This window comes from Heterodontus francisci, chromosome 21 (assembly GCF_036365525.1).
Source record: "Heterodontus francisci isolate sHetFra1 chromosome 21, sHetFra1.hap1, whole genome shotgun sequence".
Taxonomy (NCBI): Eukaryota; Metazoa; Chordata; class Chondrichthyes; order Heterodontiformes; family Heterodontidae; genus Heterodontus; species Heterodontus francisci.
The window spans coordinates 56586372-56610744 of record NC_090391.1 but is presented as its reverse complement, the minus strand read 5'-3'; positions in this window follow the sequence as shown (position 1 = coordinate 56610744).

Sequence of the window (24373 nt, the reverse complement as noted above, 5' to 3'; positions counted from 1 at the left end):
AGAGGACAGGCAGCTCAGCAGTATCAGCAGCGCCACCATGAACAGTGGCCACTGCCAGTATTGCAGAGGTCTCAGACCCAGGCCCAGCAGTGGAGCCCCAGAACAGAGGTCGATGAGGTGGGTTCGTCGGGACCAGTGCAGAAGGCTCCAACAAGGATGGGGGGAGGCGGTCATTCAGTCCAGGAGAACAGGGGTCCGGGAGGGGGGTAAAGTTGTTACACCTCCCACGGAGGAGGGGTACCCCTCCTCAAAGCATGTAGGGATGGCACCTTGTTTTACAAAGCGACCTGCCTGCACGTCGGAGGCCCCCCTCGCTTCTGGTAAGATCCCTGCGGCGATGGGAAGAGGCCCTGAATTGGCCATTAATAGGCCACTTAAATGTGTCAATTGGCATCTGGGTGCAAAGGTGGTCGTCTGCCTATCCTGTCTCCAGGAGAATCGCTGGTCAATGGGGCCCTCTGGCCCGCCTTGCCCTCTGCTACTGGTCACAATACTCCGTAACCCCCCGCCTCCGATTCTGCCTCGCTGGGACCCTAAACTCCCGGCCACCATTTTACATCATGTGGCCTAATACTGTTTTGGTCGTTGCATATAGTTGATGTGTGTTGCCTTCATAGGGGATGAAAAAATCAAGTATGGAATATCTAGGAAATTCGATTTAGAAGAACCATCCTGAAAGATCCTTTAAAAGTTATTCACACTGTTACTTGATTCCATGTTAATTACCAAATTTTGTGCAGCTCGCTATTCTGGCACCTTGAAAATCCTTACCATTATCTTCCTCTTATATTCTCTGTGACAAACCTTAAAGACGTAAACCATCTTATTTGCATTTATAGATACAGGAGGCCTCTTGGGCTATTCAACCAAATCATAACTATTTTCTCACTCAATTCCATTCTTTGTAATCTCAATTCCATTTTCCCATTGCCTTATACCCATGACCCAACAAAACAAGCTACCTCTCAGCCTTGAAATTTTGAATTAGCCCAGCATTCCTAGCCTTTTAGAAGTTCCAGATTTCCCTGCCCTTTGTGTGAACAACTACATCCCAATTGCACACCTAAATAGCTTAGCTCTAATTTTACGATTGTGCACCCTTTTTCGCATATCCCGCATCAGAGGAAATTATCTTCATTTATCCCAACACATCCCTTTATCACCTTAAACAAATCAATGGCAACACTTCAACCTCCGAAACTCAAATTTATAAGCCAAGTTTTTGCAATCTATCCTAATAATTTATCCCTTTAACCCAACATATCATTCTCTGTAGTGCCCCCTACAACCAATCTACCCATTCAGAGGTGCCCTAAACTGAATGCAGTATTCCAGATAGAGTTTGATCAAGGCTCTGCACAACTGAAGCATCACTTCCCCTCTTTTGTTTGACACGTCCTTGAGAGGCCAACATTCCATTAGCTTTTTGATTGCTTTTAATATCTATGAACTAGCTTTTAGTTATTTGAACAAGGACACGTTTATGTCCCTTTATAGCTTCCAGTAATCATCTGCACAATTTATTGTGTCTCCTAACTTAGTGCTATCTGCAAACTTTGATATGTAACTCCATTCCTTCACCTAATTCATTGAAAAGCTGAGGTCCCAATACTGATACTTGGGGAGCACCAATTGTCACCTCCCACCAATCAGTTAATGAACTTCATCTTCACTACCTTCTACCTCCCAACCAATTATCCATCAACGCCACAAAATTACCTCGATTACTGGATGTCTTTGACCAAAAACAGAATAGGAACTGAGAAATAGGAGCAGGAGAAATTCAGTCAGTCTTTTTGCTCCTGCTCCAATATTCAATAAGATCATGGCTAATCTTCTGCCTCAACTCCAACTTCCCACACTCTCCCCATAGCCCTTAATTTCCTTAGTCTCCAAGAATCTATTGATATCTATTTTGATTATATTCACTGGCTGATCATCCACTGCCTTCTGGAGTGGAAGATTCCAAAGATTCACGACCCTCTGTTTGAACAAATGTTTCATCTCAGTCCCAAATGGGTGACCCCTTATTCAGAGACTGTGATCCTCAGTTCTAGGGTCATCAGCCAGTGAAACATCCTCCCAGCATTCACCCTATCAAACTCCTTAAGAATTTCATCCATTTCAATGCGATCACCTCTCATCCTTCGAAACCCATCGAGCTCACTAATAACCTAAAGGGAAGAAAATCTGTCGTCTTACCTGATCTGACCTGCATGTAACTCCAGACCCATATCAAAATATTTGACTCTTAACTGCCCTCTGAAATGGCCTAGCAAGCCTCTAAGTTGCATCAAATTGCTTTAGAAATGTCGAAAAAGAATGAAAATGGACAGACTATCTGGCATCAACCAAAGCACTGGAAAGAAAGGCAGTCTGTGCTCAATCAACTCTGCAAAGTCCTCCTCACTAACATCAGGGGAGTTGTGCCAAAATTGGGAGAGCTGTCCCACAGACTAGACAAGCAGCAGTTTGACATATCATACTCACAGAATCATACCTTACGGTCAGCGTCCCAGACTCCTCCATCACTATCCCTGGATATGTGCTGTCCCATCAGCAGGACAGATCCAGCAGAGGTAGCAGCACAGTGGTATACAGTTGGAAGGGAGTGGCCCTGGGAGTCCTTAGCATGTGGTTCAAACCTCATGAAGTCTCATGATATCAGGTAAAAGCAAACCTCCTGCTGATTGCCACCTACTGCCCTCCTTCAACTGAAGTATCAGTACTCCTCCATGTTGAACACCACTTGGAATAAATACTGAGAGTGTCCGGGTGGGAGACTTCAATGTCCACCACCAAGAGTGGCTTGGTAGCACCACTACTGACTAAGCTGGCAGAGTATTGAAGGACATATCTGCTAGGCAGCGCCTGCTGCAGATGGTGAGAGAACCAGCAAGACGGAAAAACAAACTTGACCTAATCCTCACTAATCTACATGCCACAGATGCATCTGACCATGGCAGTATTGGCAGAATTATCCACTACACAGTCCTTGCGTCGACGATGTTTCAGTTGTCATACTGAGGATACACTCCATTGCACTATGTGGAACCACCACCGCGTTAAATGGGATCGATTCAGAACAGATCGAGCAGCACAAAACTGGGCATCCATGAGGCGCTGTGGGCGATCAACAGCACAAGTGCATTCAACCAGAATCTGTAACCTCACAGCCTGGCATATCCCTCACCATACCATCACCAGGGATTTAATCTTAGTTCAGTGACCAGTGCAGGAGAGCAGGCCAGGAACAACACCTGGCATACCTAAAGATGAGGTGTCAACCTAGTGAAACAACAACACTGGATTACATGCAAACAGCAGAAGCAGAATATGATAGGCAAAACAAATCAATCCGCAGCCAAAGGATCAGTTCAAAGCCCTGCAGTCCTGCACATCCGATCATGGTGCCAATAAATGGCTGAATGCTATGGATACAGCAAAGGCTATGGTGCCAACAACGTTCAGGCTGTAGTACTGAAGATTTGTGTTCCAGAACTATCTGTGCCATGAGCCAAGTTGTTCCAGTACAGCTATAACACTGGCATCGACCTGTCAATGTGGAATATTGTCCGGGTATGTCCTGTCCACAAAAAAAAGAACAAATCCAATCTAGCCAATTACCATCACATCGGTCTACTCTCAAACAACAGCAAAGAGATGGAAGATGTCATAGCAAGTACGATCAAACAAGACTTATTCAGCAATAATCCGTTTACCAGTGCTCAGTTTGGGTTCCACCAGGGCCACTCAATTCCAGACCTCATCACAGCCTTGTCCAAACAGTGACAAAATAACTGAATTCAAGAGATGAGGTAAGAGTGATTCCCCTTGACATCAAGGCAGCATTTGGCTGAGTATGGCATCAATGAGCTCCAGCAAAATTGAAGTCAGAGTCATTTACAGCATAGAAGGAGACCAGTTGGCCCATCGAGTTCATGCTGGATCTCCAAACTTGGAAGAATTACACTTGGTCCCCATATCCAAATCATTTATATAGATTGTGAACAGCTGTGGCCCAAGCACTGATCCTTGTGGTATCCCACTAGTAACAGTCTGCCATACTGAGAATGACCTGTTTATTCCTACTCTTTGCTTTCTGTCTGTTAATCAATTCTCAATCCATAACAGTATATTGCCCCCAATCCCATTTTTTTGACTAACCTCCTGTGTGGGACCTTATCAAAAGCCTTCTGAAAATCCACAAACACCACATCCACTGGTTATCCTTTATCTATGCGACAAGTAACATTCTCATAAAACTCCAACAGTTTTGTCAAATACGATTTCCCTTTCATCAATTCACGGTGATTCTGTCCAATCATACCTTAATTTTCCAAGTGTCCAATTATCACATCTTTCAGAATAGGTTCGAACATTTTCCCCACGACTGGACTCAAAGTAACAGGTCTGTAGTTCTCCGTTTTCTCTCTCACTCCCTTCTGAAGTAGTTGGGTTACATTTGCTACTTTCCAATCTGCAAGAACTCTTCCAGAATCTATAGAATTTTGAAAGATAGCCTCCAATGTATCCACCATCTCGAAAGCCACCTCCTTCAATAATCTGGGATGTGGCTCATCTGGTCCAGTGGATTTATCAACTTTCAATCCAATGAATGTTTCGGGTTCACCTCTTTATTGATACTAATTCCTCTCACTTTTCTAATTCCCCTGGTTTCCCTGGTACTTCTGGGAGATTGTCTGTATCTTCCTCCGTGAAGACAAACACAAAGTCATTCTTTAGTCTCTCTACCACAAAGTGCCCTGTCTCCACCTGTAATGGACCCACATTTGTTCGAAGGAATCTGTTTATTTTCGCAGACCTAAAGAAGCTTTTACTATCGCTTTTATGCTTCTCACTGGTTTGCATTCATAGTCTCTTTTCCCTTTCTTTATCCTTTGCTGGAATCTAAATTGTTCCCAATCCTCAGGCTCACCACTTTTTCCAGCAACCTTATAAACCACTTCCAATCATCTAATTCAATCTTTAATTTCTTTTGTTAGCCACATCATCAACCAGACACTTAACTGGACCAGCCAGATAATTACCTTGCTACAAGAGCAGGTCAGAGGGTGGAAATTCTGCGGCGTTTAAATCACCTCCTGACTCTCCAAAGCCCGTCAACCATCCACAAGGCACAAGTCAGGAGTGTGATGGAATGCTCTCCACTTGCCTGGATGAGTGCTGCTCCAACAACACAACACGCTCGACATCATCCAAGACAAAACAGCCCGCTTGATCCATCACTGGCATACAGTGGCAAGAGTGTAACCACCTGCAAGATGCACTGTAGCATCTCACCAAGTCTCCTTTGGCACCACCTTCCAAAACTGTGACCACTACCACTAGGGGGACAAGGGCAGCAGACACATGGGAACAAAACCTCTTGCAGGTTCCCCTCCAAGCCACACACCATCCTTATTTGAAGCTATATCGCATTTCCTTCACGGTCGCTGGGTCAAAATCCTGGAAGTTCCTTCCTGATAGCATAGGGGTTCAAAAAGGCAGCTCACCATTAGCTTCTCAAGGACAATTAAGGATGGGCAACAAGTGCTGGCCTTGCCATCAATACTGACATCCCATGAAGAAATTTAAAAATCCTAGTTTCCTCTGTCTCTTCTCATAACAGAATCCCCTCATCCTAGCAATCAGCGCAGTAAACCATTGTTGAACTCCCTCCAAGCTAAGTGTGTCCTCCCTTACAATAAGATGAACAAAACAAGAAACAGTATTGCAGGTGTGGTCTCACTAAGACCTCATTCACGGTTGTCATTAGATTTCTTCACTCAGTTACAAAGGGTTGGTGATTAAAAGGCTATCACACTATTTGCTTTCTGTACCTACATGTTAACTTGTTGACATGTGAACAAGAACACCCAGCTTCCTCTGAATACCAAAATGGTACCAGTTGTACCTGATTTGTACCAGTTTAAATTACACCAACAACTAGTCAGATAAAAAATACTGATGGACGCTGAAGTAAAGCAGCACTGAAGTCTACGATGTTTCCACACGTTGCTTCTCGGTAATATGAAGGCACATAACAGCTATCCTTAGGTTTAAACTGTGTTTACATGGTTACTGGTTTATGCTGTCATAGCAAGACCATTGTGAAGTCACCTGCACAATGTGCAGGACCAAAACGTATTGCATTTAAATATAAACATTTGGAGCAAAGAAATGAAGTATACTTGAACAGTTATATGTTGTAAAGTTGGTGGAATATTCCACCTTTCATCAGTTAGAGAACTCTATGTTTTACTAGAAAATGACATGCAATGCGACCAAGCGTTTTCATACAAAAGAGTTTTCATGCCAAAAGCAAATATGAGGGGTTGAGTGGAAATGACCTCTGTTGCCGCAGAGACATAAATATGTATTGGAGTATCTAGCATGTTAGTGTGTCAATTTAAATATCTTGCAAAGTGGTTTGACTGAAGAGGCTAGGATTGTTCTCCTTTGGTGGGCTTTGATGGAGTAAATAATGATTGGAACAGATGGCACAGATTTAAGTTCATTGGCAAAAATTCTGGGGTGGTGGGGGGCGGGGTGCAGTGGGGATGAAGGAGAAAGAGAATTTTTTGAATAAATGTTGCAAGTTATGATCTGGAATCTACTGTCCAAGGTTGGCGGGAGCCGATTCAGTCATAACGTTTAAATGGGAATTGGCTGTACACTTGAAAAGGAAAACTCTGCAGGGCAACGGGGAAAGAACAGGGAGTGAGAACAATTGGCTATTTCTCTCAAAAAATCTGGCAGTGCTCCGATGGGCCGAATGGCCACTTGCTGCGCTGTATGATTCTAAGAAAACTGGAGGTGCATTACCTTTAGCGGAGCCATGTGGGGATGGAGAGCAGCATGCGCTTGGTGGTGGGGTAAGGGTGGGTTGGGGGTGGGGGTGGAGGAGGAGCGAGGAGACGGACAATCCCAACATGATTCCAGCTGTTTATCACGATTATTCTACCTGCAGCAGTAACATGAATGTGACTTTTAATTGTCAGACAAACTTCTACTGTAGGGACGTCATTTTCAAAAGTCGAAGAAATCTGTTGCAACACTTTGACAATAGATTATTTTTTCTTCCATTCCTGCCCAGTTTCCTCCCTCCACTCAAAGAAAAGTTTGACTCGTTCTCTGGCACGGTTCCATGTACCTGTAGCTTTGAGGCACTTCTCTAAAGCAGCCATTTGCGTTTCAGCCAGAACAGTGAATGCTCGCAGCCTAACTGACCGCACCGAGAGCAGAAGGGGGAAGCAAGAGAGAGATCACCACCCAACTGAACACAAACTCGTGTCATATGCACACATGGATGTCACTGGATCACAATCACGAGCAAAGGCCATGATCATTTATCTCTCCCTAATTAAAGAGTAGGTGAGGCCAATTGCCGCAATCCCACCACCATGGCACCTGAGATTAACTAACATCGCACAGAAAGTAAATTGAATCTGGAACCTTCCTGGTCTGCACTGAGTAGTGCTGGATGACACTGAGTGTGAAGAAGGGAGTTTGGTAAGGATGGGATCTATAAATTAATTAAGAAAACATAAATTAAATTAACACAATAATGATGGCAGGAAAGGTGATGTGTCAGGGAAGTTCCTAGATGCCACGGCAATCCATGGCAACCATGTTTGTAGTAAGTGTCTTTGGCTCGAGGAGCCTCGGCTCAGAGTAGTTGAGCTTGAGCCGCATCTGTAGATACTGTGATGCATCTAGTAGGGGGAAAGTTAACTGAACACATTGTTCCAGAATGTAGTCACACCCTTAGGATAGGGTCGTTTGTTTTGGTCACAGGTCAGGGTCAGGAGGCTGTGACTGTAAATCAGGCAGGTAAGGGGATCGAGAAGGTGGGAGTGGAAGCGCTTCAGCCGTTGCAATTGAGCAACAAGTTTGAGGTTCTTGCAGCTTGTATGGACAAGAGCGAGGGCAATAGTGTGGATGAACAGACTGATTGTGGTACCATGGCACAGAAACCGTTTAAGTGGGGGAGAAAAAAAGAACGTAGTGGTAGTAGAAGACAGTATAGTGAGGCAGAATGACACTGTTCTCTGCAGCAAACAGTGGAAGTCCAGAAGGCTGTGTTGCCTATCTGGTGCCAAGGTTCGGTACATCTGCTTAGGGCTGGAGAGAAACTAACAGTGGGATGGGGAAGATCCAGCCTTCATGGTCCATGTAGGTGCCAATGACATAGGGAGGACAAGGAAAAAGGTTAGGCACAGTCAGTCTGTGGAGCTGGGCACCAAATTAAGAAGCAGAACCGCAATGAGCCACGTGGAAATTGGAGCATGTCAAATAAAATTAGAGAAATGAATCTGTGGCTCAAAGACTGGTGTGGTAGAAGTGGATTTCGGTTTGTGAGGCACTGGCAACAGTACTGGTGAAAGTGGCGGCTAGACCGTTGGGACGGTCTACATCTGAACTGTGCTTGGACCAGTGTTCTCTGCCTCACTCTCTGCGATTCCCTGGTTCTGCCTATCTCTATGTCTCTCCCTCTTTCTCTCCCCCTCTCTCTTTCTCTGCCTTTTTCCATGACTCTGTCTGTGTCTCTCTTACACCACCTCTATATCTTTTCATCTCTCTCTTCCATCTCCCCCCTTGGACAACATTGCTTTCAGCCGTTCCTTGTTTAATTTAGAACCAGTAACTCTTCCCCGTCGAATCATAGAACATTTAAGGCACAGAAAGAGGTCACTTGGCCCATTGCGTCTGTGCCAGCCAAAAAACGAACTACCTATTCGAATCCCACATTCCAGCATTTTGTCCATAGCCCGACAGCATATGGCAATTGAGTTCATATCCAGACTCCTTTTGAATGAACTGAGGATCTCCACCTCAACTACCCTTTCAGGCAGTCAGTTCCAGACCATCACCACCCTCTGAGTCACAAAGATTGTCTTCATCTCCCCTCTGAGTTTTCTAGCAATCACTTTAAGGCTATGCCCCCACATCAATGCCCGCTCTGCTAAGGTGAATAGACCCTTCACCTCCACTCTATCCAGGCCTCTCAGAATTTTGTACAATTCAATCAGATCTCCCGTCAGCCTTCTCTGTCCCAAGGAAAACAACCCCAACCTATCCAATCTTTCCACATAGCTGCATTTTTCCAGCGCTGGCAATATCCTCGTAAATCTGCTCTGTACCCTCTCTCGTGCAATTACGTCCTTTCTGTAATGAGGTGACCAGAACTGCACATATTACTCAAGATTGACCTAACCATTGAGTTATACAGTTCCAGCATAACCTCCCTGTTGTTGCATTCTATACCTGCCTTGTTGGGAAGGTCACTGCAGTTTAAAAATATCAAACACTAATCCAGCACTCACCCCTAAAACACCCAAAATAAACTCCCAGTGCAGGACTGGGCAGATAATCAGAATTGTTACTGATTGATACAACTTGTCTCATCCTCTCTCTGTCTCTGCCTCTCAAGTCTGTCTCTATCCATCTCTCACCATCTCTCTCTCTCGCTTTTTTCTCTCCGCCTCTCCCTCTCTCTCTGCTCTCTCTCTGTCTCCCTCTCCCTCTTTCTCCACCTCTGTCCATGACTCATAGAACATGGAACATTACAGCGCAGTACAGGCCCTTCGGCCCTCGATGTTGCGCCGACCTGTGAAACCACCTGACCTACACTATCACCTTTTCATCCATATGTCTATCCAATGACCACTTAAATGCCCTTAAAGTTGGCGAGTCTACTACTGTTGCAGGCAGGGCGTTCCACGCCCCTACTACTCTCTGCGTAAAGAAACTACCTCTGACATCTGTCCCATATCTATCAACCCTCAAATTAAAGCTATGTCCCCTCGTTTTTGCCATCACCATCTGAGGAAAAAGACTCTCACTATCCACCCTATCTAACCCTCTGATTATCTTATATTTCTCTATTAAGTCACCTCTCCTCCTCCTTCTCTCTAACGAAAACAACCTCAAGTCCCTCAGCCTTTCCTCGTAAGACCTTCCCTCCATACCAGGCAACATCCTAGTAAATCTCCTCTGCACCCTTTCCAAAGCTTCCACATCCTTCCTATAATGCGGTGACCAGAATTGCACACAATACTTCAGGTGCGGCCGCATCAGAGTTTTTTACAGCTGCAGCATGACCTCGTGGCTCCGAAACTCGGTCCCCCGACTAATAAAAGCTAACACACCATATGCCTTCTTAACAGCCCTATTAACCTGGGTGGCAACTTTCAGGGATTTATGTACCTGGGCACCAAGATCTCTCTGCTCATCTACACTACCAAGAATCTTCCCATTAGCCCAGTACTCTGCATTCCTGTTACTCCTTCCAAAGTGAATCACCTCACACTTATCCGCATTAAACTCCATTTGCCATCTCTCAGCCCAGCTCTGCAGCCTATCTATGTCCCTCTGTAACCTACAACATCCTTCGGCACTATGCACAACTCCACCAACCTTCGTGTCACCGGCAACTTTACTAACCCACCCTTCTACACCCTCTTCCTGGTCATTTATAAAAATGACAAACAGCAGTGGCCCCAAAACAGATCCTTACGGTACACCACTAGTAACTAAACTCCTGGATGAACATTTGCCAACAACCACCACCCTCTGTCTTCTTTCAGCTAGCCAATTTCTGATCCAAAGCACTAAATCACCTTCAATCCCATACTTCCATATTTTCTGCAATAGCCTACCGTGGGGAACCTTATCAAACGCCTTACTGAAATCCATATATACCACATCCACGGCTTTACCCTCATCCACCTGTTTGGTCATCTTGTCAAAAATCTCAATAAGGTTTGTGAGGCACGACCTACCCTTCACAAAACCGTGCTGACTATCTCTCATGAACGTATTCTTTTCAAGATGATTATAAATCCTTTCTCTTGTAACCTTTTCCAACATTTTACCCACAACCGAAGTAAGGCTCACAGGTCTATAATTACCAGGGCTGTCTCTACTCCCCTTCTTGAACAAGGGGACAACATTTGCTATCCTCCAGTCTTCCGGCACTATTTCTGTCGGCAATGACGACATAAAGATCAAGGTCAAAGGCTCAGACTCTGTCAGAGATTCTCTCTCTCGCCATCTCCAGTTTATACATAACGGATGAGCTCCCTCTATTTTATACAGCTCCTATGGTGGGATTTGAACCCCTTTCCCCAGACCATTAGTTGAGCCACTGGATTACTTGCCTAATGATATTATCACTCTGAAACTGCCTCCCCAATGGACGTGGACAGTGTCTGTCCCCGAATATCACCCACAGTAGTTTCTGGGCTGTAACCCAGAACATTGTCCTGAATCAGAGTCTCAGAGTTCACATTATAACTTTGAAAAGCCAGGAACAGAGTGAAACGGATTGATTTTGTCCCTGGATTCAGTGTCCACTGCAGACAGATCAGTTACATTAAGGATACAAACGCCAGGAATGAACAAGGTCTATACAATAATATGGATAACGTAAATAACGCTACTCATAATTGCCATCCATCCAGTATGAGTACAGATTTCAGGTTTATTCCCGAGAGAGGTCTTGCTAAGAAAATGTCATTGACATTGAAATGATTGTATTTCATCCACCACATTATTTACATCAGAGTTAAAGCTGCTGATGTAATGTGTTTGTTCAGGTGAGTGTAACTAATAGCAATGATCAGGGGGAATAGGGGTGTCATTGGAGACTTATCCCCGGTATAAATCAGGGCCCATTGGAATGGATCAGCTCAGAGTGCCTGCTGGAGCGGTGGTTTCCAGGCTAACAGAAGACACTGCTTCTCACAGAAATGGGATATCCAGTAATGTATCAGATCCAACGCATTTATTATCCTGTACTTGCAGCAATTGGAGTTCCTGGTAAGCCAGTATCTCAGCTGTTAATGGTGTAAATCAACGTTGATTGTGCTGCTGTATTCGGTATTATTTCTGACTGGATGTGTAACAGAACCGCCTGTTATTTTCCAGCAATTTACTGATGGTATCTCCTCACTGTCTACACTTCCATTCTTTCAGGAACTGTATTATGTCTTTAATGGTATTGTTTTCTGTGACTGTGGCATTGTTACTGGAGTATTCTGTGTACTGAGAACATACAAATCAAGCATCTCGGTTCCGATCAAGAATCAGACCATCAGGAGCTTTTAACAGTTTCATGATGTAAATCTAACCAGTCTTGGAATATTTGTATGATTTTTCTTTCTGTGATTGATAATGAGACATCTCACGGTCTCAATGCTACAAGGGGACAGCGCAATGTCCTCCCTCCCAATAACATGTTTCAGTTTAACTGGGATATCAATGTATTTAACGGTTATCACTGTTATCAAATATTATTTCATCCTGGATGTGTCTGATGCTGCTTCAGAGGTCTAGCTACTGAACTGAGCTTGCTGCTGACACTTTCACATCTCGTTCTCTGCTTCACTTTGGACCCTTCACTGTCACTGGCCTACATTGCAAAATTGAAAGTATTGATGTGATGTTTTGACGGTTCACATTCTGATCAGTTGGAATCAAGAGTCGTTCCATTTATCTGTAGATTATCAACTGCAGCACTGATGTTGGTGTTTTATTAATTAAATTATCCCACATTCAAACGGATTCCTTCATAATTCCAGGAGAAGGAATTTTAATGTTTGTGAGGTCTATCTGGAAGGAGCTTTCACTCCTGTTTATTCCATGTATTGCAGATGAAGTGAAGAGTGTAGGTGAACAGGTGGAGACTTGGGTGTTCTGTAGATACATTAAATTACTCACAGAGGTTTCACGATTGAACACACTGCCACTGAGAATAGAATCATTGAATCTGGGGCTGGTGAAAAGAACACAGGCGCAGATTGTTAGGAATAAACTGTGTGTGAAAAGAAGCATCAAGTAACAGTCTACAGGGTGTGACTGCTCCAGAGAGATAGGGAAGGAGAAAAGGAGCAGGGAGAATGAAACCGACGGAACGAGGTAAGCAGGAGTAAAAAGAAAGAGAAAGAAGCAGCAGTGTGAATTATTCACTATCATTGTTCGCGGGAACGAATCTGAAAGAATCATTCGACACTCGGGCCTGATCCAAACGTCAAACACTTTATTGGTTAACACCGGCGGGGAGCAGGTCACTGGGCAATCCAGGTTCCTCTCCACCGAACAAAGGAAAATCATCAATACTTACACAGTTTCAAACAGTTGCTCAGCGCATTCTGGCTGGACACAGTACAATCATAGCGATTATAGATTACATGCATTGATCACTGGAACCAATGAAATTGGTTACTTGCCATTGGGGGCCTGCGTGACCATCACATGGACAGCTAAGGGGTTACTCATGAATTCATGATGTCTTCCAAACACCCTTATCTACCGTCCTTGGGTCTTATGTGTTCATAACATCTTATCTTAACCTTGTTAAAGGCTGGTATCTTTGTCAGCATTCGATAAGGACATCTGCTAGAGACTGCTTGATTAGAGAAATTCCAGTGAATGAGCCTTTTTCTGCTGTATCTGTGTGATTCAGCGCTTATAAGGAATGCAGTCAAGTTCGTTAGCAAAGTCCCATGGTGCCTTGAAAACATTTCATTACTAGCTAGAATTATATGTTATTGGCTATTCGGATAATATTTATTGCAGGGGCCTCTGCCATGGGAATACACTTCAGCAATCATGAAGTGCTGGAATGTACAGAACAATTAGTGAGAGAAGCTGTGAGTTGAAGTTGTCCATTGTCAGTTTGTGTTCATTTTCCTGTTGGACTTGATCCTCTGTGTTGATTTCTGTCAGGTCCTCATTTTGCTTTGTAGAAAGTTCCTATTCCTTACTTAGTGACTGAATAAACAGAATGGAATCAGTTCTTCACTGGTGGTAATTCATTGTTTAAATATTGCACTTTAAAATCTCTGTGACTGCTGAATTCTATAAAGAGCGAGGCTGATATCAGAATTATATTTACATTTATATTTAATAGCCTGTGCAAACTAAATATATTGACTATATTGTATAAATAATGAACTGTTCTCCAACACCAATAACCACAGGGATTATTGTTTGAATGTATTTATGGAGTTGTATTACTGGGATCGATAGATTAGATTTCCTCTAACACTCTGCTGCAGTCTCTCCCTGTGAATCTCACCCTCTCCTCTCACTGTATTGAATCCTCAGTTTCCTCATCCATTGCTTCAGTTTGTTTACTTTCCCAAGCCATCTGCTCCAGTCTTCCCTCCAACATGTCCTTTACTTCTCTCCCTCCCAATCTCACTAACTGGCTCCACCTCCAGCTGCCTCGTCCAACCTGATAGGAATACCGGAATGTAGGAGCAGGATGAGGCAATTCAGCCCTGCGAGCATGATCCGCTATTCTAGATCATGGCTGATAGTCAAACTCAACGCTGCAGTTTTCAGTCTTTTCCCATTTGTTAATAGTCCCTATCGGTTCAAAGAAAGCAGAGCAACAAAACATGCCGCACATCCCGCTCTCCTCAAACATCCCCAAACAACAGTCTGGAGACAAATTCCCAATTAACCCACTGGATTCCATCTCTGTAAAACCCCTTCTCATTTCCCCACTGGCACTGCATCCTCACTCATTACTTGCAGTAGATCCGGTGCTGACTTTATTCACTTTCTGTATCAATTCACCAATTCATTATTAATAATTGTGTTTTCAAACATTTCACTGTGGCAAAGCAGTGCCCAGGTCAATGAATCAGTTTTCACTGCTCGATGCACCAACAAAGCTGGAAATTTCAGCCCAGATCCTATCAAACCGCTGCTTTGTCTCCAGGTCTGATCAGTAATTTATCTGCTTCCTTTTCTCTCTCCTGTAGTTAACTTGGTGGCGATTGTGATCCTATCCTGAGGAATGTGCAGTCTGTCCAAATGTATCACTGTCTACCTGATGGGAATGGCAGTGTCTGATCTCCTGGTCGTTATTACTTGTCCCATATTGGACTGGATTGTTTTAATCTATTTTCCATATTCATTCCTGAAACTTAATGTCTCTCATTAAGGTTCGGTCATTAAGGTTCTGTGCTGTGCATCCACAATTGTTTCTGTCTAGCTCACAGTCGCTTTCACCTTTGATCGATTTGTGGCCACTTGTTGTGAGAAGCTGAAAACAAAATATTGCGGCGAGAAAACGACGGCTGTGGTTGTGGGAACAGTGAGTGTGCTGGGCTGTTTCGAGTCTCTACCCTGGTACTTTGCACGGGAAAAACATCACATTATTGATAATGTTCCCATAAACTGTCATTTTAATCTGAGCTTCTATACTTCCCCCATATGGGGGGGCATTTCAATAGTTTGACCTCATTGTAGCACATTGTCTGCCGGTCTTTCTGATGTTGCTGCTCAATGTTCTGACTGTCAGACGGATTTCTTTCTCAGTAAAGTCCGCAGGGGATTCCGGCGCCCCAGCAATGGAACGACTCACAAGGATCCAGAGATGGAGAATCACAGAAAATCAATTATTTTACTCTTCTGTATGTCCAGCAGTTTTATACTGTTATGGGTGACCCAGGTTGTGTCTTACATTTATGGGTGAATTGCAGATATTCAGTATTATTCCTCCGTCACTGACCCTGTCTATATCACAGATAAAACATCAATGATGCTGCAGCTTCACAGTTCCTGCACCAACACATGTATTTACACTGTGACCCAGACTAAATTCAGACAGGAGCTGAAGAAGGCGATGAAATACCAATTCAATCTCATTGCTAAATTCGTGAAATCATAGAAAGAAAGAAACCATGCGCGATGCCAATATCATCACACATTACAAGAACAAGCATGACCGCAGTGACTGCAACAACTGCCGTGGAAGCTCCCTGCTCAGCATACTGGGCTAAGTCTTCACTTGAGTTACTTACAACAGGCTCCTGAAGCTGGCTGAGCATGTATACCCTGAGGCACAGTGCGGCTTTCGAGCAGAGAGATCCACCATTGACATGCTGTATTCCCTTCGCCAGCTACAGTCGAAATGCCATGAGCAACAAATGCCCCTCTACGTTGCTTTCATTGATCCCACCAAAGCAGACGTGGTCTCTTCAAACTACTCGAAAAGTTTGGATGTCAATCAAAGCTGCTAAGTATCATCACCTCATTCCATAACAATATGAAAGGCACAATTCAGCATAGCGACGCCTCATCAGACTCCCTTACTGTCCTGAGTGGCGTGAAACAGGGCTGTGTCCTCGCATCAGTGCTGTTTGGGATCTTCTTCTCCCTCTGCTCTCACATGCGTTCAAGTCTTCAGAAGAAGGAATTTTCCTCCACACAAGATCAGGTGGCAGGTTGTTCAACCTTGCCCATCTAAGAGCGAATATTGAGGGAGCCATGGGAAGAAATTGCGAGGGCCTTGAAAGAAATCTTTGTATCCTCATTGGCTACAGGACAACAGCCAATGTTGTTCCTTTGTTTAAGAAGGGTCGCAAGGATAATCCAGGAAAGTATAGGCCAATGAGCCTTACGTCAGTGGTAGGGAAATAATTAGACAGGATTCTTCGGGACAGGATTTACTCCCACTTGGAAACAAAGGAACTTATTAGCGAGAGACTGCATGGTTTTTTGAAGGGGAGGTCGTGTCTCACTAATTTGATTGAGTTTTTTGAGGAAGTGACGAAGATGATTGATGAAGGAAGGGCAGTGGATGTTATCTATATATGGACTTCAGTAAAGCCTTTGACAAGGTCCCTCATGGCAGACTGGTACAAAAGGTGAAGTCACAGGGGATCAGAGGTGAGCTGGTAAGATGGATACAGAACTGGCTCGGTCACAGAAGACAGAGGGTAACAATGGAATCGTGCTTTTCTGAATGGAGGGATGCGACTAGTGGTGTGGTGCAGAGATCAGTGCTGGGACCTTTACTGTTTGTAGTATATATAAATGATTTTGACGAAAATGTAGCTGGTCTGATTAGTCCATTTGCGGACGACACAATGGTTGGTGGAGTTGCGGATCGTGATGAGGATTGTCAGAGGATACAGCAGGATATAGATTGGTTGGAGACTTGGGCGGAGAAATGGCAGATGGAGTTTAATCCGGACAAATGTGAGGTAATGCATTTTGGAATGTCTCATGCAGGTGGGAAGTATACAGTAAATGGCAGAACTCTTAGGCGTATTGACAGGCAGAGAGATCTGGGCGTACAGGTCCACAGGTCACTGAAAGTGGCAACGCAGGTGGATAAGGTAGTCAAGACATGGTTGCATTCCTCGGTCGGGGCATAGAGTATAAAAATTGGCAATTCATGCTGCAGCTGTGCAGAACTTTAGTGAGGCCACACTGAGATTATTGCATGCAATTCGAGTCACCCACACTACCAAAAGGACGTGGAGGCTTTGCAGAGGGTACAGCAGAGGTTTACCAGGATGTTGCCTGGTCTGTATGGCATTATCTATGAGGAGAGGTTGGATAAACCCGGATTGTTTTCACTGGATCTACGGAGGTGGAGGGGCGACATGATAGAGGTTTACAAAGTTATGAGGGGCATGGACAGAGTGGATAGCAGAAGTTTTTCCCCAGGGTGCAAGGGTCAGTTACTAGGGGCATAGGTTTAAGGTGCGAGGGGCAAAGTTTAGAGGGGATGTGCGAGGCAAGCTCTTTACACAGAGGGTGGTGAGTGCCTGGAACTTTCTGCCAGGTGAGGTGGTGGAAGCAGGTACAATAGCGACGTTTAAGAGGCATCTTGACAAATACATGAACAGGATGGGAATAGAGGGATACCGTCCCCGGAAGTGCTGAAGATTTTAGTTTAGGCAGACATCAAGATCAGTGCAGGCTTGGAGGGCCGAATGGCCTGTTTCTGTGCTGGACTGTTCGTTTTTCTTTGTTATTTGTTCCTTGTTCTTTGAATATGGGCATGATGACAATGGACTGGAAGGTTGTAGATGTCACGCCCTGTTTAAAAAGAAGGTGATTCCTGACAACGTAGCGGCCCGCTGACGTTATCAGAGTGAGCCAATGCAAGAGAGTAAGGTATTACGATGAGATAAGACAAATATATGCTGGGAGAAGTGGCAGAGAGTAAAAATCTCAAAATAAATCAGTAGTCAAGGCTAGACGTTGAAAAAATAGTAAAAGGGAAAAACTAAAGTTCCAGCATTTGTATGCAGGTAGCATTTGAAAATGCACCGATGTACTGATAGCACAAATAGACATCAATAAGCATGATCCGCTAACCTTTCGAGACATGTCTCCAGCCTGACATAGATTGCCACCTGGATATTGAAGAGTACATGTCATTTAGGAAGGACAGGAGGCTAGGAGAAGGTGAAGCTGTGGCTCAGTTTATTAATGATTGCTTTAGCACATTAAACAGGGGTGACCTAAGTTCAAGAACCCAGGATATAGAAGCGGGTTGGCCAGAGATGAGAAATGATAAAGGGAAGACGTCACTTGTGAGAGTCCCTAACAGTACCACATTGTCGGACAGAATATACTGGAAGAAATAATGGGAACTTGACAGAAAGTTACAGTAATTATCATGGGGGATTTTAATGTGCCTATAGGCTGGAAAAATCAGATGGCAAAGGTAGCATAGATGAAGAGTTCATCGAATGTTTTCAGGATAATTTCTTGGAAAGGCAGGCTCTGGAGCCAATCAGAGAGCCGGCTATACCAGACCTGGTATTACGCAACGAGATTAGATTATTTTATGGCCTCATAGTAAAGGCGCCCGTCGGTAGCAAGGATCAGAATATGATTGAAGTTCACATTCAGTTTGAATGAGCGAAGAATGGGTCCAAGTCTAGCATTTTAAGTTTAAATCAGGGAAATTATAAGGGCATGAAAGAAGACATAGCTAAAGGCAAATGGCAAATTAGGTTCGTGGAGGTGCTATGGCCGACATTGAGGGAATATTTCAGAATACACCGAATAGATATATTCGACAAAAAAGAAACATTCCAATGGGAGGACCCACCACCTGTGGTTCCCTAAAAAAGATAGCATGCAACTTAAAGAAAAAGTGTAAGATTGCACAATGATGTTTAAGAGGTCAGAAGATTGGACACAATCTAAAACAAATGAAGAAAAGATAGGAGGAAAAATTTAGAGTATTTGAGAAAGCTGGCTAGATATATAACGACAGATTATATAGTTTTGTTTTGAAGGAAAGAGCTAAAGTGAACGTTGGTACAATAGAAAATGAGTCTGATGAATTAATAAGGGAAAATGAGGAGATGGCAGATGAATTGAACTGGTAATTTGTATCAGTCTTCACTATAGAGGATACAAGTAGCATTTCAGAAATAGCTATGAATCAGAAAATGGAACGGAGCGTGGAAATCGAGACAAATGTAATCACGAGGGAAGTGATATTGAACAAATTGTTGGAGATGCGGGTTGATAAGTCCCCTGGACTTGATAGACATCATCTTCGGGTCCAGAAGATGTGGCTAGTACGAAGTTCATTGTAATTTTCCAAAATTTCCTATATTCGGCGAAGGTTGAATTAGATTGCAAAAATAATAAGTTATATCGTTGATGCATTGATTTTAATTTCCTAAAATTGTCTAAATTACGTTGGAAAACAGCGAATGTAACGCCTTTATTCAAGACAGAGGGAGACCAAAAGCAGGAAACTATAGGCTAGTTAGCTTCACATCTGACATAGGGAATATGTAAGAAGCTAATATTGAATGCATTATAGCAGGATACTTAGTCAAATTCAAGGTAATCAGGCAGAGTCAACATGGTTTTGTGAAAGAGAAACCTTGTTTAACAAATATATTGTAGTTCTTTGAAGAAGTAACACGTTATAAGGAAAAATGGTAAACTGTGGATGTTTTTTTTATTCAATCATGGGATGTGGGCGTCGCTGGCCAGGCCAGCATTTATTGCCCATCCCTAATTTCCCTAACTGAGAGGCTTGCTCGGCCATTTCAGAAGTCAACCACATTGCTGTGGGTCTGGAAACACATGTAGGCCAGACCAGATAAGGACAGCAGATTTCCTTCCCGAAAGGGCATTCGTGAATCAGATGGATTTTTTACAACAATCGACAATGGTTTCATGGCCATCGTTAGACTAGCTTTTTAATTCCAGATTTATTAATTGAATTCAAATTCCACCTTCTGCTGTGGTGGGATTTGAACCCATGTCCCCAGAGCAGTACCCTGGGTCTCTGGGTTACTAGGCCAGTGACAATACCACTACGCCACCGTATTGTACTTAGATTTCCAGAAGGCATTTGATAAGACGCTACATCAAAGATTATTGTTGAAAATAAATGCTCATGGTACAGGGGAGTAACATATTGGCACGGATGGAAGATTCATTATTGAATGGGAAACAATGGGTTGGAAAGATGTAACGAGTGGAGCTCTGCGGTATCAGTGCTGGGGCCTTAACTTTTTACAGTTGCTACAAGAGATTTTATTTTTGTATGGAAATCTTACAATTCTGTGTGTTTATAAAAAGCTGAAAAAAAAGGAGTTTCAGTTGACTTGGGCACTTGCAAATAGCTGGAATTTTTGGATGTTGACTTTGCATGAAAAACAGTTTCAGCAAGCCAGTCAGGGGTTTTGACCTCCTCATAGCAACACTTTGAATGACAGAGGAGACACACTGTCTGATTACGTGATCAGCCAAGGAAGGCTTTTTGCATTCACTTTGAACTTTTAAAAGTGAGTTGGACAAAGAGCAGGAATTTGTTACCTATACCTGCCCTGCCTGGAAAGTGGAGAAAAAGACCTATTTTTGCAAAACAAATCTATATGTTGAAAAGAAATCCTGCATGCGAAAGCTGGCAGATTCCTATATTCTCCTGTCGCTGAAGAATTCCTGCATCCAGTGTGGTTCATGTTGCCTCCTGCGTTTTTGGAAATTCTGAAATCTGAACAAAACTTCTAGTGCTCTATTCCTGCAATGAGTCCTGAGCAGACCTGTCGCGACAACAGGCTGAATGATCTTTGTGACTCCTGCTGCAGTCGAATTGCCTTGAACGCCTAGACATATAAGATTGCTCATCAACCTCGCCTTCGGAGTGTCAGTACTGAGGGAGTGCTGTTCGCTTCGGGGTCAGTACTGAGGGATTACTCCACTGTGGTGGGGGGGCAGGGGGTGTGGGGTGGGTGTCATTTTTGAGGGAGCGCTGCAGTGTCGAAGTGTCAGTACTGAAGGAGTGTGCACTGTCAGTGGATCAGTACTGAGGGACTGTGCCTTGCCAGAGGAGCAGTGCTAAGGGAGCGCTGCACTGTCAGAGGGTCACTTCTGAGTGAGCGCTGCACTGTTGGGGGGTCAGTACTGAGGGAGCGCTGTCTGATTTGTGGGACAGTACTGAGGGAATGTTGCATTGTTGAATGTGCCACTGTGTGAATGAGACATCATACTGAGGTGCTGTAAACTCGTTCACGAGGAGGGAAAAATTCCATGACCCTTACTCCAGCTGTGAAGACTTCTGTTGCATCAAGACTACCTAATTTCCTGTTTCCCCGTATCTTCCATCCAAGGACAGATCATGCTCGAAGGACTGAATTACCTCCTTCAGTTTCTGTGTGACAGATTCTAGGGGCTGAATGGCCGAAGGCTGCTCCTGTGCAATAGGCTCGAGCGGGCTGAATGGCCTCCTCCTGTTCCTCTTGTATGAAACAACCGGGTGGGGGGTGCGGTATAGGTGCTGAATGGGCATGTTCCTGCTCCTGTGTAACGGGATCGAGGTCTGAATGGCTTTATCCTTCTCTTGTCTTAGGGATTCGAGGGTTTGATAGGCCTTCTCTGGTGCGTCTGTCGTCGGCACAAAGAACTGAATGGGCTTCCTCTTGCTCCTGTGTATCAGGCTGAATAGCCTCCTCCTCTTCCTGTGTAAAAGACTCGAGGGGTATGAATGGCCTCCTTCTGTTCCTGTGTAACAGGCCCGAGGGGCTTAATGGGTCTCCTCCTGTATCAGTATATCAGTCTCGAGAAGGGGTTGAATGGCCTCCTTTTCCTGTGAAACAGGGTCGAGAAGGGGCTCAATGGGCCTCCTCCTGTTCCTGTGTTACAGGCTCGAGGGGCTGAATAGGCCTCCTCCAGTTCTTGTATAACAGGATCGAGGGGCTTACTGCAATCCTCCATTGCTGGTTCGAAGCACTGATTGGCCTTCTCCTGTTGATCAATTCAGGCTAATTGGTCAAACGTGTTGTGGGGCAGTGAATCTCTCCCTCTGGTTAACTCTGCCCTTGTCCGATCTCTTCTCTCCTCTCTTCCCTCCCACGGAACAGCTGAAGACTCTTCACAGTGAGATGGTGAGAGACTGCCTGGAATAAAAACAAGAAATGCTGGAACCACTCAGCAGGTCTGGCAGCATCTGTGAAAAGAGAAGCAGAGTTAACGGTTTGGGTCAGAGACCATTCTTCGGAACCCCCTGGAGTTTTGTTGCCCACAGTCCCACTTCTCCGTGCTTTACATTGAGAGGCTGAAGCTCAAGGCGCAGAAGGACGATGACTGAAATCTACTCTTCACAACAGAATCAGCTGAAGAACATCACTGAAAATAAACATGAGATCTAGAGATGGGATTGATTGGTGGTTGAATAGGAAACCTCATTGTTGGGAGAAAGCAGCTTCAAGTTTTCATGATTTAATTAATGTATTCAGAATTCTCCAGTCTTTGGAGTTTTCCAAAAGAATCTCGGAAATAAATAGATTCTATCAGAATGCAGATTGAACTCAATGTCGTAATCTGTTTGTTCATTTTAAAAATACATAGTTTGAAAAATGTGGAAACCTCAATATCCCCATGGAGATTCCACAGGGTATATATTACAGGCTCTGGGAATGTATCGCCTCAGAGTTCAATCCAGAGAGATTGCCTGCAGTACCTTCGGACAGATCACATCACAGAGAACATGATTGGAACTTCTTGCAGTATCGAGAAAATATACTACCTATTGCTTGCAGTTATTGGTGTTCCTGGTCAGTGACTATAAACATTGAAGGTATGCAGATCCGTGTGTGAGCTGGTCTCTGGTTTCAATCTGTGACTGATAATGTTACAACCTGATCTGGTGGTGAGTGATATAGATACACTCGATCTGCATCAACATTTTTTTACTTCAAATATCCTGAATTATCTCTTCGGTGTAATTCCATTTTCTCAACTAAAAATAAACCTATGTCTGTAACTGACAAGGTCTCTGCATAACCACATTATTACACATAGTGGACTATCGTGTAATGTTGAATTAGACAACTGTGAAAGCAACTCATTGACTGAAGGTATTAGTGGGAGCATCACTTAGTGTAAAATCAAATGTAGGTCACTAATGGGATCCTAGTTCCCATGCATTACTGGGATCCTCTGTCATTGTAGTTTTGTACAGAACGTGGGTCACGAACCGGAGTGGAATACCTGACTCCAGTCGTCATGTATTACTGGGAGCATCTATCACTGTAGTTTTGTACAGAGTATGATTGCACAATCCCGGTTCCGTTGCCGAATAACTGCTTCGGGTGACTGATCTCTCTATTCCTTGGAGTTTCCTCTGTATTTTACGAATGTAATGTATTCTAATGGTGATAATTTTTGCTGCAGTTTGGTGATACGGTTAGAAATTGAAATATATTTGTATTTCTCAATCTCCTATTGAACTGGTCCAACAGAAACATATGTTAACTCCTGACTGATAGTTTAACAGCAGGACTGCAGATATATAACAGTATTCTAATCCACTTTATAATTACATTTCTTAATCTGTGTATAGTCGTTGTAGCACTCGTTTTTTTATTCATTCATGGGATGTGGGCGTCGCTGGCCAGGCCAGCATTTATTGCCCATCCCTAAATGCCCGTGAGAAGGTGGTGATGAGCTGCCTTCTTGAACCGCTGCAGAGCATTTGGGGTAGGTACACCCACAATGATGTCTGTAAAGTGTACATCTATGGACCTCCAGTGCAAACATTGGGATATTCCATACTCAACTGATGTCGCGATGGAACCTGTTTTATTCCCAGCTATGCTTGCGTTTGTGTATGGTAATTGGGACATTCTTTGTTCCAATTCTACCGAGGTCCTCTTCTTTACATTATTTTTCCTGCTACTTCGAGTACTGTGCTTGATTCCTTCTGTTGCCTTGAACTGGAAACTTCCATCAACCTTGCTTTTAATTTCCAACACTCCCTCGTCTTCACAAGGTCCATCTCTGGCATTGGCTGCCCCTTCCCCTACTTCTAAAGTTCCATTCCAGGGGACTGGCTGTCCACCCATATCTACTGTACTCCCACTGACTCCCACAGTTACATTAATTATAGTGCCTCCGACCCCACGTCTTGGAAATACACGATTCCATTCTCTGAGTTCATCCAGCTCAGTTCCATCGGTTCCAATGATGCCATCTTCCACACAAGTGCTTCTAAAAAGTCATCATTTTTCCTCAGCTGATAGTTCACTCCACTGCAGTTAACATAGCCCTTGACCATGTCCATCCCATTTGCCACAAT